General features: G+C 40.1%; 1 long non-coding RNA gene across 1 annotated transcript in view; it reads right to left on the reverse strand.

The window, feature by feature from the left end:
- Positions 1–10200: 10200 nt before the first annotated feature.
- The window catches only part of LOC103465932 (uncharacterized), a 17940-nt gene continuing 13456 nt past the window's right edge, over positions 10201–14684 (reverse strand). Inside the window, exons 4-5 of the long non-coding RNA XR_533880.1 lie at positions 12431–12538; positions 10201–10457 (exon numbers count right to left, since the gene is read on the reverse strand). This is a non-coding gene — a long non-coding RNA (uncharacterized LOC103465932). The remainder of the gene's footprint in view (positions 10458–12430; positions 12539–14684) is intronic.

Here is a 14684-nt window from a genome sequence, read left to right on the forward strand (position 1 = left end):
AGCAGAAAGACTAACATCCTTTCTCAGTGAATCAGAAGGTTTCTTTCATGATGAGCTGACAGCCTCCTAAGTCTCAACAACAGTTCCCGTCTTTGCCGTTGCTCCATCCAAGAGGATTTGCTGTCCTTTCTTCGGAGTCCTTCAACAAAAGGCCGAGAGTGTTGGGATTTTAAAGCCTCCCAAGAAACCCTATCAGCCTTAAGAGACACTTGTGGCTCAGCCAGTAGAAATAGACTAGCGAACTAAGCAAACAAACCCACTGGGATTCAGATAGTGTATTTATCCTGTGTTATAAAAACACAAATCAGCCTTTTTTTTCCCCCCTTTTTTTTATCAGATGGGCATAATGAGCTGCTGTGTGAATAGTTCTCAAAGAAAGTCTGATGATCAGAAGGGGCTCTTATCGTCAACAGAAAACTTTGAACTGAACAACAACAAACACTGAGCCCCAGGAACCGGCCCCTTTAATCTGCCCTCACTCCCATCCGCTCTTGACGTTGACGCTGTGGTTCAGTTTCAGACACTGAAAGGCCGGCATTATCAAACCATTATGCTTAAAATTCTGCCGTGGCCCTTTTATCTCTTACCCTAGCGGAGTAATGCGCCTCGCAATCAATACTTGGTGGTATGGAGAGGGACAGGGGAGGGGCGGAAAAAAATCCCATCAATTAGGCTCTTTGATCTGCCCACAGTGTTGGACACTGCTGGCGTATACATCACTGAGGAAGCCTGTGTCAGATGTGGGACCCAATTAGCTAAGGTGGCTGCTTCACTGCCTCCTGTTTCTGTTTCGACAGATGAAAAGGTCAGCAGGCTCCTGTGTAGTCGCTTTGCAGAGTCAAAACAAGTCTGACTGCGCTCGGCTGAGCATCGTACAGGTCCCTCAGTGGAACGCCCATCTCTTTCTAGATGAAGTCAAACAGAGACGAGAACCACACAYCATCAGCAGAACCAGCTGGATTTGTGGCCTTCACGATCAAAACAGAGGTGAAACTAAGTTGTCTGTTGACCTTCGATTGTTRTTTTTGTCAGAGTAGCCAATCCACATTTCACCTCTACTTACTACATAAGATACAAGTGACTTCCATTGGTCTCAAAAACTTGGTGCGATTTGGAGGTGTGTGTCCTTCTCTTCAGCAACACTAAGTAACACTTTCTATATGCTAACAAAGTTACAAATGTGCGAAAAACTTTGTTGATATTCCGCYGTTGAAAAAAACAACATTTTGCAATTGCTGGCGTTTCCATAAATAAATAAATAAATAAGAAACGTAATTAAAATTGCACATGAATGAATTTGTTTGCGCAATAAGTCGTTAAAAATCATGCCACGCCATTATCCTCCAACTACTTCCTGTCGTCTTCTTCAAGGTTGYTACCAGTGGCAACATCTGGTTGTTGATCATGTGACTCGTATAATGTGAAAWAAAAATTTCCATTGCAGTTTTGTGAAGCAAACCAATTTCAATACAGCCACAAAAACAAAACAAAAACATCACCTCATCCTTGCATCAAAAACTTCCCATTGAAAAACCAGTTTATTCAAAATTGGCTCGTTTCCATGRGGCAAATTTATTATAGAAATGTCAAATTGCGAAATTATAGGTTTAAACGGAAACACAGCTTCTGTCGGATCGACTTCAAACTCTGTTTGTTCATTTCAAACTTGACACTGAAGCAGAAAGATTGCATCTCAGGCCTTGCTTGAAGGCGTTTTATAAAAGGGGACTAATGAGTTTAAATGAAAGAAAAAGAAGTCTGGAGCCAGTGGGGTAAAACTGYGTGGAAAAAGAACGGAAGTCTCTCAAATGATCAAACAAACGCATAAGTTTCCAAAAGTCAATGAATCATAACGAACACATTCTAGCAGGATAAGGCAAACTCTCTCAGGGGCATAAACAAATGTTAAACTCAGCTCCTGTTACAGAAATGCAAGGCTGTATACTTATGTGTCGCGTGTCTGCAATATTCAGCAATTAGGCTTCCTAAAGGCTATTTGGCAAGGTTTCTGTCTCAGAGTGTTGTGGTTACTTGCCTACTTCAAAGAGCCCCAACTAAGAATAGTACTTAATGCAACTAGAACGCCAAAAAGAAGAAAGAGGTCAGATGAGATGGAGTGTGGAAYGATTACACTGATAGCAATCAACCGAGTCTGTTAATGGACCAGGAAGAAAACAATTTACAGAGGTCATTTACAAACCCTTTGTTTATTCATTGAAATTTGTGCAAAGCAATAATCCACTGAAACTGCTAACCTCAGTTTACGTTACCTACTAAGAGCAGACGGAGGAGTCCTGCTGTTGTAGCTACAATCATTGGCTTGTGTACATTAGATCAGAGTCAGCAGGGAAAGGTGTCATTACTGATTACATTTAGATACATTGTACCGTGCAGTTAGCAAACACACGTACGCCATGTTTACGGATAGGTTCTGCTGAACACTAGTCATACATTGGGTATTGCTTCAAACACGGAACAGAGCAACTTTATTTTAGATGGATGAAAACACATTGTTTTCTGAACTTATCCAGTCCTGGAAACTACAAATTCTATACTTTTCTACATCTCATTGAAACCTTCTTAGGTAAAAACAAGTTGGACGGCTGTCAATTATTTCTTTGCATTTTATGGATTCAAGCAGCAACATGTTTTCGTACTATGCATGCAGGTGGCTTAGCAAGAGGACCTGAGATTAGCCTAAATAAATTCTTTATTACTGTGGCGAACACCTGCGAAGAAAGAGGCAGCCATGCTGGATTTTGAACTTAAGGCTCTCAAAGCCTTTGGCTTTAAGTTGATGGTCCTTATATATTTGAGCTGTATTTTATTTTACTTTTGTACCATTGCCTGTTGTAAAGACATTGAGCTTTTAAAATTACATATACAATGCTCTGCTTAAGAATCATGACTTTTGACAACTAAAACCGACTTATCTTATTGACAGAACAGCGGCTTGTGAAGGTATTCATGCACCCAGAACATTTTCCGACATTGTCCTGCTACAAACATAAACGGCAGTGAATTATATGTGATGGACAAAGACAAAGTAACCACAGGACGACTATAACTTTGGCACTTTACGAATGTGGCTCTTATGGAAGAGTGGCAGGAGGAAAGCTAGCGTTGACACCAAGTCACAAGTTTCCCAAGTTGTACATTTGTGGTAACGCGCCAAAATGTGAAAAAGTTTACAGGTGTGAACACTTCTGCAGGATACTGTAGATTAAAAGTTGTCAGTGATGCTATTTCTCTCCACTGCACCGCCAACTTCTCCTCGTTCCACCGCTGAATTGTCCCCTTCTTCTTCTCCTATGATGATTGATTCCTTCTTTTTATTTCAACACTAAATATTTCTTTCCTCTTATTACTTTTTGCTAGCCTCACTGTCTTTTTTCCCCCTGTCTTTCTGTGTGTCTGTCCTCTCCATCTATTATCACCAGCTGAGGAAAACAGAGGAGCCTTTTGGTGCAGGGCCAGAGCAAACAGGCCCCTTCCTTACTGTTCTCTCCTTCCCCTGGCAGCTGTCCATAACTAAACATAGTGTAACAGTACACACACACACCCACACACACACACACACTACCCAATGCTAACCCCCCCCTACACACACACACTCCAAGTGTCCACTGTAGTTGTTGGCTTGGCCAACATGCTGGGCTATAATTGCAGTGGTCTGTACGGTACACTACAGCCTGCAGCTGTGGACCTCTCCAAAGCTTTTAGACAGCAGCCAAGCAGAAACAGCAACAAACTCTGGACAAGCAGGAAATAAACCAACACTTTTAGTCCTTTGCATGCCCTCTACAATCATTTTTTTCTTATTTTAAGTTTTTTTCCTCCAAACTAAGAGAAAAAGAGTTAGRAAACGTATTTATTGCACCAGATTTTTATTTTTTTAGACCCAACGAGAAAATCAAGGTCATATTTTGTCTTTGTAGTTATGTCTAAAAAAAAGAAAACTGCAAAGAATGATGTTGCCATCACCATGTTTCACTGTGGGCATGGTAGGATTGTTGATGAAAAAAAAGCTAACATTTTTGGAATTATGGAAGATGTTAGAATGTAGTTTTTGGGTTTCTTGTTGTCCCTGAAACATATATTATTCTCACCGGTAAACAAGCAGATGTCTCCTCACTCTATTTCCTTAAAGAGRCAGCACAATTTATTTTCTAAAGCCATTATATAACACAATCAAGTAGCTACATTACCTTCAGTTTTTATAAAAWTGCTAAATATAGCAAACATATCTTAAAAGAAGTCTGACTTTGACTTGTCTCTTTAMGAAGCTCCTACTCCAGCGTTGTGTCATGATATGGATTCTTCTCTGTTATGTTGTTATTAGGAGCATTGGACTGAAAAGTAATTTGTATGATGAGCTCTGTGGAACATCTTCTCGCAGTTCCACTACGCGCATGTGAATTACTGCTGCCACTAGTCTGGAGGAGCTGAGGGGGAAGAGGTGCTCTGACTGGCTGGCAAACTGATTGTTGCACGTCTTGATTTGGGCGCTGCCACATCCCTGATTGGTCCACATTGGTTTATTTAATAACATTTTTTTTTTAATCGTTCTTCAATGTGTTATCCTTCAGCACCCAAAACGGCGACAGAAAGGTGGGCTACATGCAGATGCCCTCAAAGACCCCACTGGATCTTCTGGAAGTACATTTAGTGTCTCTGTTAGCCCTTTGTTTTAGCTTCCATCACTTTGTTTTTTCATCATTTCTGGAGAAAAGTTTACCTTTCTCCTGGCCTTTGAACTTTATTTCAGATTAATTGGATTCATCGTAATTACTTGACAGTGGTGAACTCAAATAGACTGAAAGTTGTAATTCAATCAAAACATGCTTCAACAAAGCATCACTTTAAGTGTGTGCATGCTTATTCAACCGAGTTGCGTAAGTGTGACACCTTTTCTATTTCTATCCCCTTTCGTAATGACTGATCAACGTCTCCTTTTTACCACAACATCCCATCATATTCACTGATATCTATCAGTTTCTCTGCTYCTTTCTTACTACAGAACTACAGCAGTCATATTTGTCCTACRCATATAAAGATGGATTCAAAAACCACAAAATGCTTAAGAAGTTATGATGAACAAAAATATCTTGAGAGAGCAACTGTTGGAGGTATTTCTAGGTCTGAATTGGTGTAGGACCAATCATGTGTATCGGTTGAAAAAAAAAATAAAAAAATTCTCCAACGTGCATGAACACGCTATTCAACATTTCAGGACTTCCTAATAACKTTTTAAGGAGTAGATAGCAAAAAAAAAAGCTGAATTTTGAGTCTGCGTGACATTCTACCCTTAAAGGCATAGTTCAGCGATTCCCCTTTTGTTCAGATCTTATCTGCACATCCAGACCTTTTAAAAGCTGCATCCCTGGGCCCACACGTCTCTGGGGTAAACCTTCAATTGTTTCCACACGCACATGCTGACAGCTCGTTAATGACAGGTAATAAAGGCTGTGTAAACACATCTGTTGGTGCTGAGTTACCACACAGTAAAAGGGCTTCTCGTCTAGCTGTAAAACTACAGGCCATCRGGCGCAGCACAGCGCAGCCATTATCATGTCTGCACCACGGCTCTCRGCACAGTTCTGCCCGGGTTTTAGAAGCTTACAAGTCTCAAAAAAAATACATGGAAATCCTGTATATTAYGAAAAGAATACTTCCTCCCATGTCCACAGATGAGCAAATTTGTGTGAACCACCTGCCTTTGTCTTCTTCTTTTCAACTCCCAAGCTTTCTGCAGTGAACACATGAATGGCCTGAGGAGAAAGCGGATCTCTGTTCTGGATGACCAGTGGTATTCCAGCTGGTACTAGTTGCCACACTCATATGTGAACAGATGGCATATCATTAGTCCTGGATATGTGGTCAGCAAATGAGATGAGACTAATGGCGGCGATTATGAACAATCAATTACAGACAGCAAATGAGATTCCCTACAGCGGAAAGGAGACGCAGGGCCAGAAATGCTGAACCACAGCTGGAGGTGTGCTGACACGGCTCTTCTGCCAAGCTCTGATGTGGAAATGAGATGCTGATAAATCAATAAATCAGATTGGATTCAATTCGCCCTGTTCTGCTTTGCAAATGAATGCATAGGCTTAATTTGACAGATGAGGCGTATAATGTTTGAAATGCAAATCCAGCTCTGCTCCAGAAATTTAAACTCTGTGAAACCTGTCAATGTGCGTTTAATTGTGGGTGATTTATTCCCACTTCTGACACCTGAAATCCAAAAATTCCCATAGACGCACTCTTGAACTACGAGGACTTATTAAGATACAATATTTTTGGCTGAGCAAGCTTGTCTTATTTTTTGACAACTTTACGTTTAGATCTCATTTTGAACAAACTGTGAAAGTCCGGTTTTAGGCATTTCACAAATAACACAGCTGTTAGTAAAGGATTAGCAGAAAAACTTACTAAGCCCGGTGGTTGGGTGCTAGGGCAGTCGTTCATCCAGCGAACCAAAGTATTTTTGAGTTAAAAATGTTTAAATGACAGGAAACTTGAAAATATCACTTGGTGATTATGTGTTATTGAAAGATTAATAACCTGAGCACCAACTATAAGGCCTTAAAAAAAGAAAACATAAAAAAAAACTGAAATAAGCAATGCTAAGCCTGGTGGAGGGGGGGGGGCAAGTAAAAGCCTGGTGACCCGCCAGGCTTGTAATATATTTGGGTAAACCCTGTATAGGTAAAGATACATTTATAATAAATAGATAAATTCAGATGAGGCTGGAGTTTTCTTTTAAAAGGGATTCTCTACTTTMTGTTGTTGACAAAGATTGCTGCAGTGTCGGTGACTAAGATTGGCTTCCTTAGATATGTGTAACTTTTCAGCGACTGGCACAATAAAACAACTATTTGGCATAATTGTATTAAAAAGGTCTGAATTGGAATGATCACATTGGAGTTGACTCATTTGATTACATATTATTGCCAATAAAGCATTGGGTCACCCCTTCAAATCTTTGGATTCAGGTGCTCCAACCACTTCCATAGTCTTAGGTGTATAAAATCTGGCACATGGTCATGCAGGTGTCTTCTGCAACCATCTGTGAATGAATGGATTGCTCTCAGAAGCTCGGAGAATTTCAAAGTGGTAGCAATATAAGATGCCACCTGCTCCCAATATTCGTGGTGTTACACCAAAGTGGAGCCGATCTGAGAACAACCAACACCAGGCAACGTAATGGTAGATTGTACAATCTCATAGCAACACAAATAGATGCTGCTTTCTGAAGACTCTATATCTACAGACCGCTGAACCACTGAAAAACTCAAGAACAGAGCATAGAGGCCAAGCTAGTGCATCAGACGTAGTGCTATAAATCACATTGATAATCAACTCTAGAGTCTCAATCAACTCTAGAGAGGTCTCAAACTGCAGTTCTCGAGTGTTAGAGTCCTGCAACTTACAGATGTATCCCTTGTCCTACACACTTAATTTAAATAGTGAAACTGTCTCATTAGCATGTGGTTCTAGTGAGTCTAATGAGCTAATATTAGAGCCAGGTGTGCTGGAGCTAAGAGATATCTTAAAGCAGGGGTGCTCAAACTTTTTGAGAGCAAGATCTACTTTTTCTCTCACCAGCCGCCTGAGATCTACCTCATGACACAAAGACATAAAAATTGCAAATTAAACTCTATTTATTGACTTATTTTATATGCGAATATACATCAGTTATAGCAGAAATAATAAAGTGACAGAAAACCTAATCCAGTTTCTTCCTCAGTGAGATTCTGACACTGGGAGCAGCTTACTGGTTTCTCAGTCAGAAGCTGGTTGCAAACCTGACACCAGCAGGTGCCAGTCAGTCATGGTAGATCTGAAATTTGGTTTGATGACCTCAGTATGAGAAACTACAGACTGATAGGAGGAACCAAAGAGCCCAATAAAGGTAAAGGCAAATCTTCTGAAGTCGGGATATAATTAATTTAATTTCACATAATTATCACAGTAGAATTTGTTAAAACTTAATGAAATATATTTGTCCTATTTGATGTTTGTTGTGACGTATGCTCACAAACGAACGAGGTAATTAGTCCAATTTTGTCGTTTATTGAATATTCAGAAACTACAGCAGGTGTAATGAGCCACAGCAAAGATAAAAAAAAAAGGTAAAACAACCCGAATAGACTATCAACTGGAAACATGTCCTACCTTTTTACTCTCGGTCTCTTTGTCGTTTAAGCACACCCGTTGCCATGGCAACCGCCTGCACCCCGCAAGCCGAGCAAAGATTAGGTTACATTAAAAACACAACATTTAGTCCGTTACGATATCAGGTTTCCAGGCTTGATATTTATTTCTCGATTATTAATAAGCCTCTCATGAACACAGTGGTGGTTGAGTAGCTAATTTAAACTCCTACTCTGTTCGTCAGTCGGTCTTTGAGTCTGACGAGTTAAGTTTTTGTTAATGGAACAGAATTGCGCAACACCTTGTTGAAACAATGATTACTGAGATTATTAATTTTAACACATTTCGTTGACTTTTTATAATTATTCTTTTTAATGAAGCTACAAACGTTTAGGATCTTAGTGAATATTTTTGATAAGCCTGTCAGAAGAGGAAGTGCTGGCCTCAGCGTCCTGGCGGCGTTCAGTTTGTCACCTGCCGAGATCGRCTCAAAACCTTTCTGCGATCGACCGGTCGATCGCGATCGACGTATTGAGCACCCCTGTCTTAAAGTCTCTCTAAATGCACTTCTGGAAGAATGGTACACCAGCCCTTCAGGACTGATGTTTGAGACCGATGGTCTACCTAGAACATCTCTACAGAGAGAGGTTCTCTGGAGTGACCAATCATGTCTCTGTCTGCCAATCCAGTAGATGAGTCTGGATTTAGCAGTTGCTGGAGAAAGGGTCTTCCCTGTCTGCACTGCRTGGAGGTTGAAGTTTAACAAAGAGGAGTTTAGTGTGGGGAGTTCCAGCGAAACGAACTTGTAATTCTTCAGCATACCAAGACATTTACAACAATTTCATCCTTCTAACTTCTTGGCAGTTCTTTGGGGATGGCCGCTCCCTGTTCCAACGTGACTTTGCCCCAGTGCTTAAAGCAAAGTCAATAAGGATGAGAGAGTTTGGTGTGGAAGAACTTGGCTGGTTGTGCACAGAGCAATGACCCTAACTAGATAGAGAAGGTTTGTGATTAATTAGAGCAGAGACTGCAAGCCAGGCCTTCTCATCCAAAATCAGTGTACTGTATGTCCTTCCAAATGCACTTCTGGAAGAACTGGATTTGGACACACTCTCAAACATGGTGGAAAGAGAAGAGAAGCAGAAACAGTCATGCAGAAGCGATATTGAGTATGAATGATGAGYTGATGTGTGGGACCCAAATACAAGCAGGATTGATGCTGAATTGATTACTTTTATCATATAATAAAGTGAAACCTACAGAAAAAAGCAATGGTAGAACACAAGAACTCAAGAGCATGGCATCTAGGACAAAGGAATGGATGTGGAACGGTGTTGGTCAGTGATTTTAGGATCCGAAACAGGTGAGACTAATAAACATCAGACAGCAGAAGATCAAAAGCACAGGTGTATCAAGAAAAACAGGAAGAAAATGGGACACAAGGAAAGACAACTTGCTAAAATAAAACAAGGCCTGTCATCTACAAAGAGAAACCATATGCATTTAAGGCCAACACCCCAAAAACCAGGTTTAGGGGTCCTCTACCAGAAYTGTGGGAACTTGAGGATTCAGGATGTTTACCCTGTCCAGTCAAGTGGCTCTAATTCAAGCTCAGATCTTGTGAGGGCCTGGAAGTTTGAGGGTAGTGCAGGTTGTTGTACCTGTACACTGCAAAAACACAATATCTTACCACGTATTTTTGGTCTAGTTTCTAGTGAGAATATCTTAGTTCACTTGAAAAAAAAAAAAACTTTCAGTAAGATACAGGAAATTGTTTTAAGTCAATAATTGATGTTTCTGCCCAGTCTGTTTCAGCAGAGACACACATTTAAACTAGGCCTTCATTTAAAATGTGCCAAAAACTATGCCACGAATCACATGCACCCCCGCCCTCCACCCCCCACAACTCCAGCCACGCTCAAGTTGGCTGTAAAACCCTGATCCATCTATCATAAAACTCTTCCAGGTGTTCGCTGCAGGGACATTGAATTAGAGAGGATATAAATGGCCAATCCCTCCCCCCATTCCTCCCCCCTGCATGTGGTTTTAATAAAAGATGCACTTCAGGGACATGCTTGGAGGGCGATAGAGAGAAGTGGAACTTAGCAGAAGAAACAAAAAAACAAAACAAAAGAAATGGAAAACTCTACTTTGGAAAGTGCATTTGCTTTCACACGAAGACAAATGACTCTTCACAGCTGACTGCAGCCTGGCTTTAGAAGATCTGTTCATCAGTTCATCCGTGTCCTCCCTCCCTCCGTGCGAGTGACTGGAAGATCTGGGGTGCGAATGCAAGCCTGGAAGGGAAAACGAGCTGGTTGATGTGCCCAGGCTTGTTGCATGCAGCCTCTCTGACCTGTTTATGTCAAATCAGCAAATTTGGGAGTCGTGGGCTGGGCCTGCGCTGTCTGCACGCTGCGGGTTGGCGTGCACGTGCTTATTAACAACATATGGCAGTTTGTCAGTGTCAGTGAGAGTCTACGGTGAAACTAGTGAACAGTGAAGGGAGACTGACTTCAAAATGATGAATGAGATAAGATGTGGGGCAGTAGAAGTATTCACACTCCCTTAGCTTTTTTTTTTTTTTTTTTTTTACATTTTGTTACATTACAAGAATTTATTTGTAAAGAATTGGCACCGTGATTGTGCCAAACACTAAGCAAGACTGAGTAYGGTTTGTTTCAAAGATTTCTGGGACTCACAACAAACAGTTGCACAGCCAACAGATTGACCAACCTGAGCTGCAGCCACTTGGTGTGGCGCCATACTCCTCAACTCCTTAACCTCTTGGATGATGGATAAAACTGTGAGATGTTCAAATTTTGGTGTATTGTTTTGTAGCCTAACTCTGGGAGGAAGTTAGCCAAAAGTAGCAATTTACTGAATACATTTGCATGTCACACTTTTCAGATTTTATTAGCAAATTATTATTAACAATTTTATTTCACTTTGTGCAACTCTCTGATGGTTWATCAGATAAAATAAGCTGCAACCATATATATATGGATCCCTGAAGAAGAAGAACTGAAACTTTATTTGGGAGGATGTTCAAGGTTGAGTTCAGAAAATAAGCCCCCATTTTTCTGTGAAATCTGAATTATATCTAAATCACTGCATTTGGATTTTGTTTCAAAATGCTTGTACTTGGTGTGTTTTAAAAATACAAATAACCTTTAGCTACTCACTTTATCCAGAGACAACAGTAGAGTTGTCAGCATCAATATTTAATGGATCTTTTYGCCTTTATGCTACTGTAATTTTTATTTTTTTTGGCTGTTTGACTTGTTTTGTTTCTTTTTGCCCAKACTTGTGCTCAGGTTTATTTTTATATGCTACCTAACCAGCAGGACCACTTAAGTGTACCTGTTGATATTTTTCCTTAAGAAGTAGATTGTAAAGATTTGCTGGAAATTCAGCAAATTTCCAGTTGAGTAATTCCAGTCCTCAAGGACGAGCTCATGTATTCACGCAGGTATTTTAACAGTTTTTGACAGTTGTTAACCATGCTAATTGCTAACATTAAATGCTTATATCAATCTTTTTTTCCTAAAGTCTTTGAGTTAAATTAGCAAAACTCTGTTCAGCAGCAACTAATGTCAGATGTTAACGATTTTCTAATTTACATAATTAATGACCATTCATGACAGAAAGGCTGGAAATGAATTTTTTTCAGCTAAAATCGATATTGTGAAGTCAAACCTGAACTAAATCCAATGGAAATCTTTCAAAACTCTCAGTTCTGAACTTCCATTTTTACTTATTTCTCCTTAAGAACTTYGTTATAACAGATCAGACAAACTAAGATGGAAGACACTGACATTTTTTAAACCTAATATTTGTTGATTCTTATAAACAATTAGGCGATGTTGCAAAAATTTTATATCAAGACCTTTTCCAGCAAACTCCTTATGATAGTTTCTATACAGTTTTCTATAAAAACAAACACTAAAGACCAGACTTATTCTGCCAGAGAACATATCTAAAAAATGTTATAAGCTTGTGACTTGAAGTGCACTTAGACTTTTTTGTCTAACACAAGGAGGCATTTTTAAGTACATCTTAAACAACAAAAACAACAAAGCCACATTTTGTGATCACCGAATGCCAGTGGCTTTTCCACGAGCCCCCCAACCCCCCACCACAAAGCCGCCTCATTCTGTTGCAGCCTCAAATTCCTGTTTTCAGGACAATGCATGTAATCCTTGACTTTMTTTCTTTCTTTTGCATGCTTTCCTTTTAAAAGCAGCCTCCGGCATTCCAGATATCTCACCTGCTTTCCGCTGTGGCTATGATGAGGCAGTGAGCTCCCGCTGAGGCTCTGGATGGCGTTCTTCCTGACTTTGGCTGCTGCTCAGGACTTCACCGCATGCTATTGTTCCTGACAGCGGGGAAGAGGCAAAGGCATGTTCACACAAACAAGGACAAAATCCCACCGCGACACAAATACTCRGAAAAATACATTTTATTACTAGAAGCAGGAAAAAAAATGACATTTTCAAGAACAGTCACTAATTACATGAAATCAGAATCTTTACTCAAGGTGTTTTCACACCTACTAGTGCAGTAGACTCAGTTCCACTCGGAAGCCAAATTGCAACATTTGTTACTTTTTCAACTGGTAYGATTCGCTTTCACACTGCACCGTGTCAAATTTGCTAAACTAATTGAAAAACATGTTCACCTCTTTGTCTCTGGTGGCTCTGCACCAAGAACCACTGAATTAAACACCACAGAAGAAGACGACATGAGCGCAACTTCCTTCTTCACAAAATGTAAACCAAAACGAAGCAGCATCAGATTTTAGTGCTTGTAGGATTTCTCTTTTGTCGTTGGTAAAAGACAATGAGCCATTTCTCCTGTTGGTGTTAAACTCTTGTGTTTGTACTGTATTTGTGCATCTCCTGCTTTTGGAGCAGTCTCTGATCTGCTTGGCAGTCACATAAGCATTCGGACCGCACCAGAGTTCACTGCAACCGAACCGAGACCTAGTGATTTACAGTCCAGAGTTTGCGTTTTTGTTCCACATCAGCGTTCGATCATGTGTTCACACACCTCCCCAAATGAATCGGACTTTCGAGGCAAATGAACAAGAGTTTGATTAAAGTGGACCAAACAGGGTTGGGTATGAATGCACCCCAGGTCTCCTMACATGATCTTGTCAAGATATGAGTGACTTTGCTGTTTTAATCCCCATTTCTTTACCATGTTGTTTTACACTACTTTGGCTGTGGCCCACATATATAGTCAAAAGGTTTTTATGTAAACTGGTACTTGGTTAAGTTGAAACAGCTGAACTGCAAATCACTGAAGGACAAGACTACGACTCTATCCAGGCTGTTAATGTTCTACTTGCACCTCCTTTKTCTAGTTCAAGGGCATCTGAAGAAGCTCATGGTCCGCCGCCCAACTAGCTTTTTAAAATCATTYCATTTTGTATTGTTTGGAAATACAGTATACATGGACAGGCCACCTGCTTGTCCACAGTGATTCATCAGCCTGCCTCAGCATCAGAGTTTCCAAAAAACAGTCCATTTTGTGTGCTGCCTAGGAGACGCAGGCTGACAGATTTGTTAGGTTAAGGTGCACTATGTAAGTAAATGTAAAGAGATGACTTTTCTGGTTTCCATTTATTCATGTCATCAATATAAGATTTCTAGGGTGGACTGTAATAGGTTTGTTGCCTTCCAGTTTGGAGATTCGCTGGTTCAGATCTCACCTGGGACTTTTCAGTGCAGAGTTGGCCTGCTTTCTCAGCGTATACATGTGTTTCCAATAAGTCATCTGGTTTCCCTTCAGGTTTCACTTGCCGGGTTCAATTCGCCCTTAATTTTTGTGCGTTTCTGTTGTCCTCTTAMTGGACTCTATCCTCATTGTTGATGGGCGAAATAGGCTCTTTGTCAAGACTTAGTCATTCATTTATTGAGTCTTTCTTACTTTCCTTACAAGATGCTGTCATATCTCTGTGAGCTGTCGTAGTTCTGAGTAAGAGTGGGATGACTAAATGTTGCTGGGTTCACGAAATAAAACATTTTCTTAAATAGAAGTTTCACAGAGAGCTTGTATTTTAAAGAAACTAATCTGAATGTTTTAGTCTTGATTTGAGTGGTCAATGTTCTGTGTTTTTGTTTGTTTAATCCTAAGGTGTTGTAAGGTTTTAAAAAAAAAAACTTTAAAAATGCTCAGTTTGGATGTTTCCACAAATTGAATACACGTTTCACGCATCCTGAACTGAGTTTAAAATAATTTTGTTCTTTGCTAGTTTGCTTTCACTCAAAATTTKAGATTTTGGCCAAAATGTRCACAAATGGGCACAATAATAATAATAAGAAAACTTTACATGAGTACTTTAGTTTTGGAGCAAAAGCTGTACGGCTGAGGCTAACTTTAGGGCTGTTAGCGRCTAATGTTTTAGCTAGCTACGCCATTCCCAAAGAGTCTCAAATCATCATTTATATGTTGTGTGTCACTTAGACCACGTTCACACAGTGTAGGTCTTGGTGATCAACTCAGATTTTTGCTTAAAT

The sequence above is a fragment of the Poecilia reticulata genome, linkage group LG6, assembly GCF_000633615.1.
Source record: "Poecilia reticulata strain Guanapo linkage group LG6, Guppy_female_1.0+MT, whole genome shotgun sequence".
NCBI classification, from domain to species: Eukaryota; Metazoa; Chordata; class Actinopteri; order Cyprinodontiformes; family Poeciliidae; genus Poecilia; species Poecilia reticulata.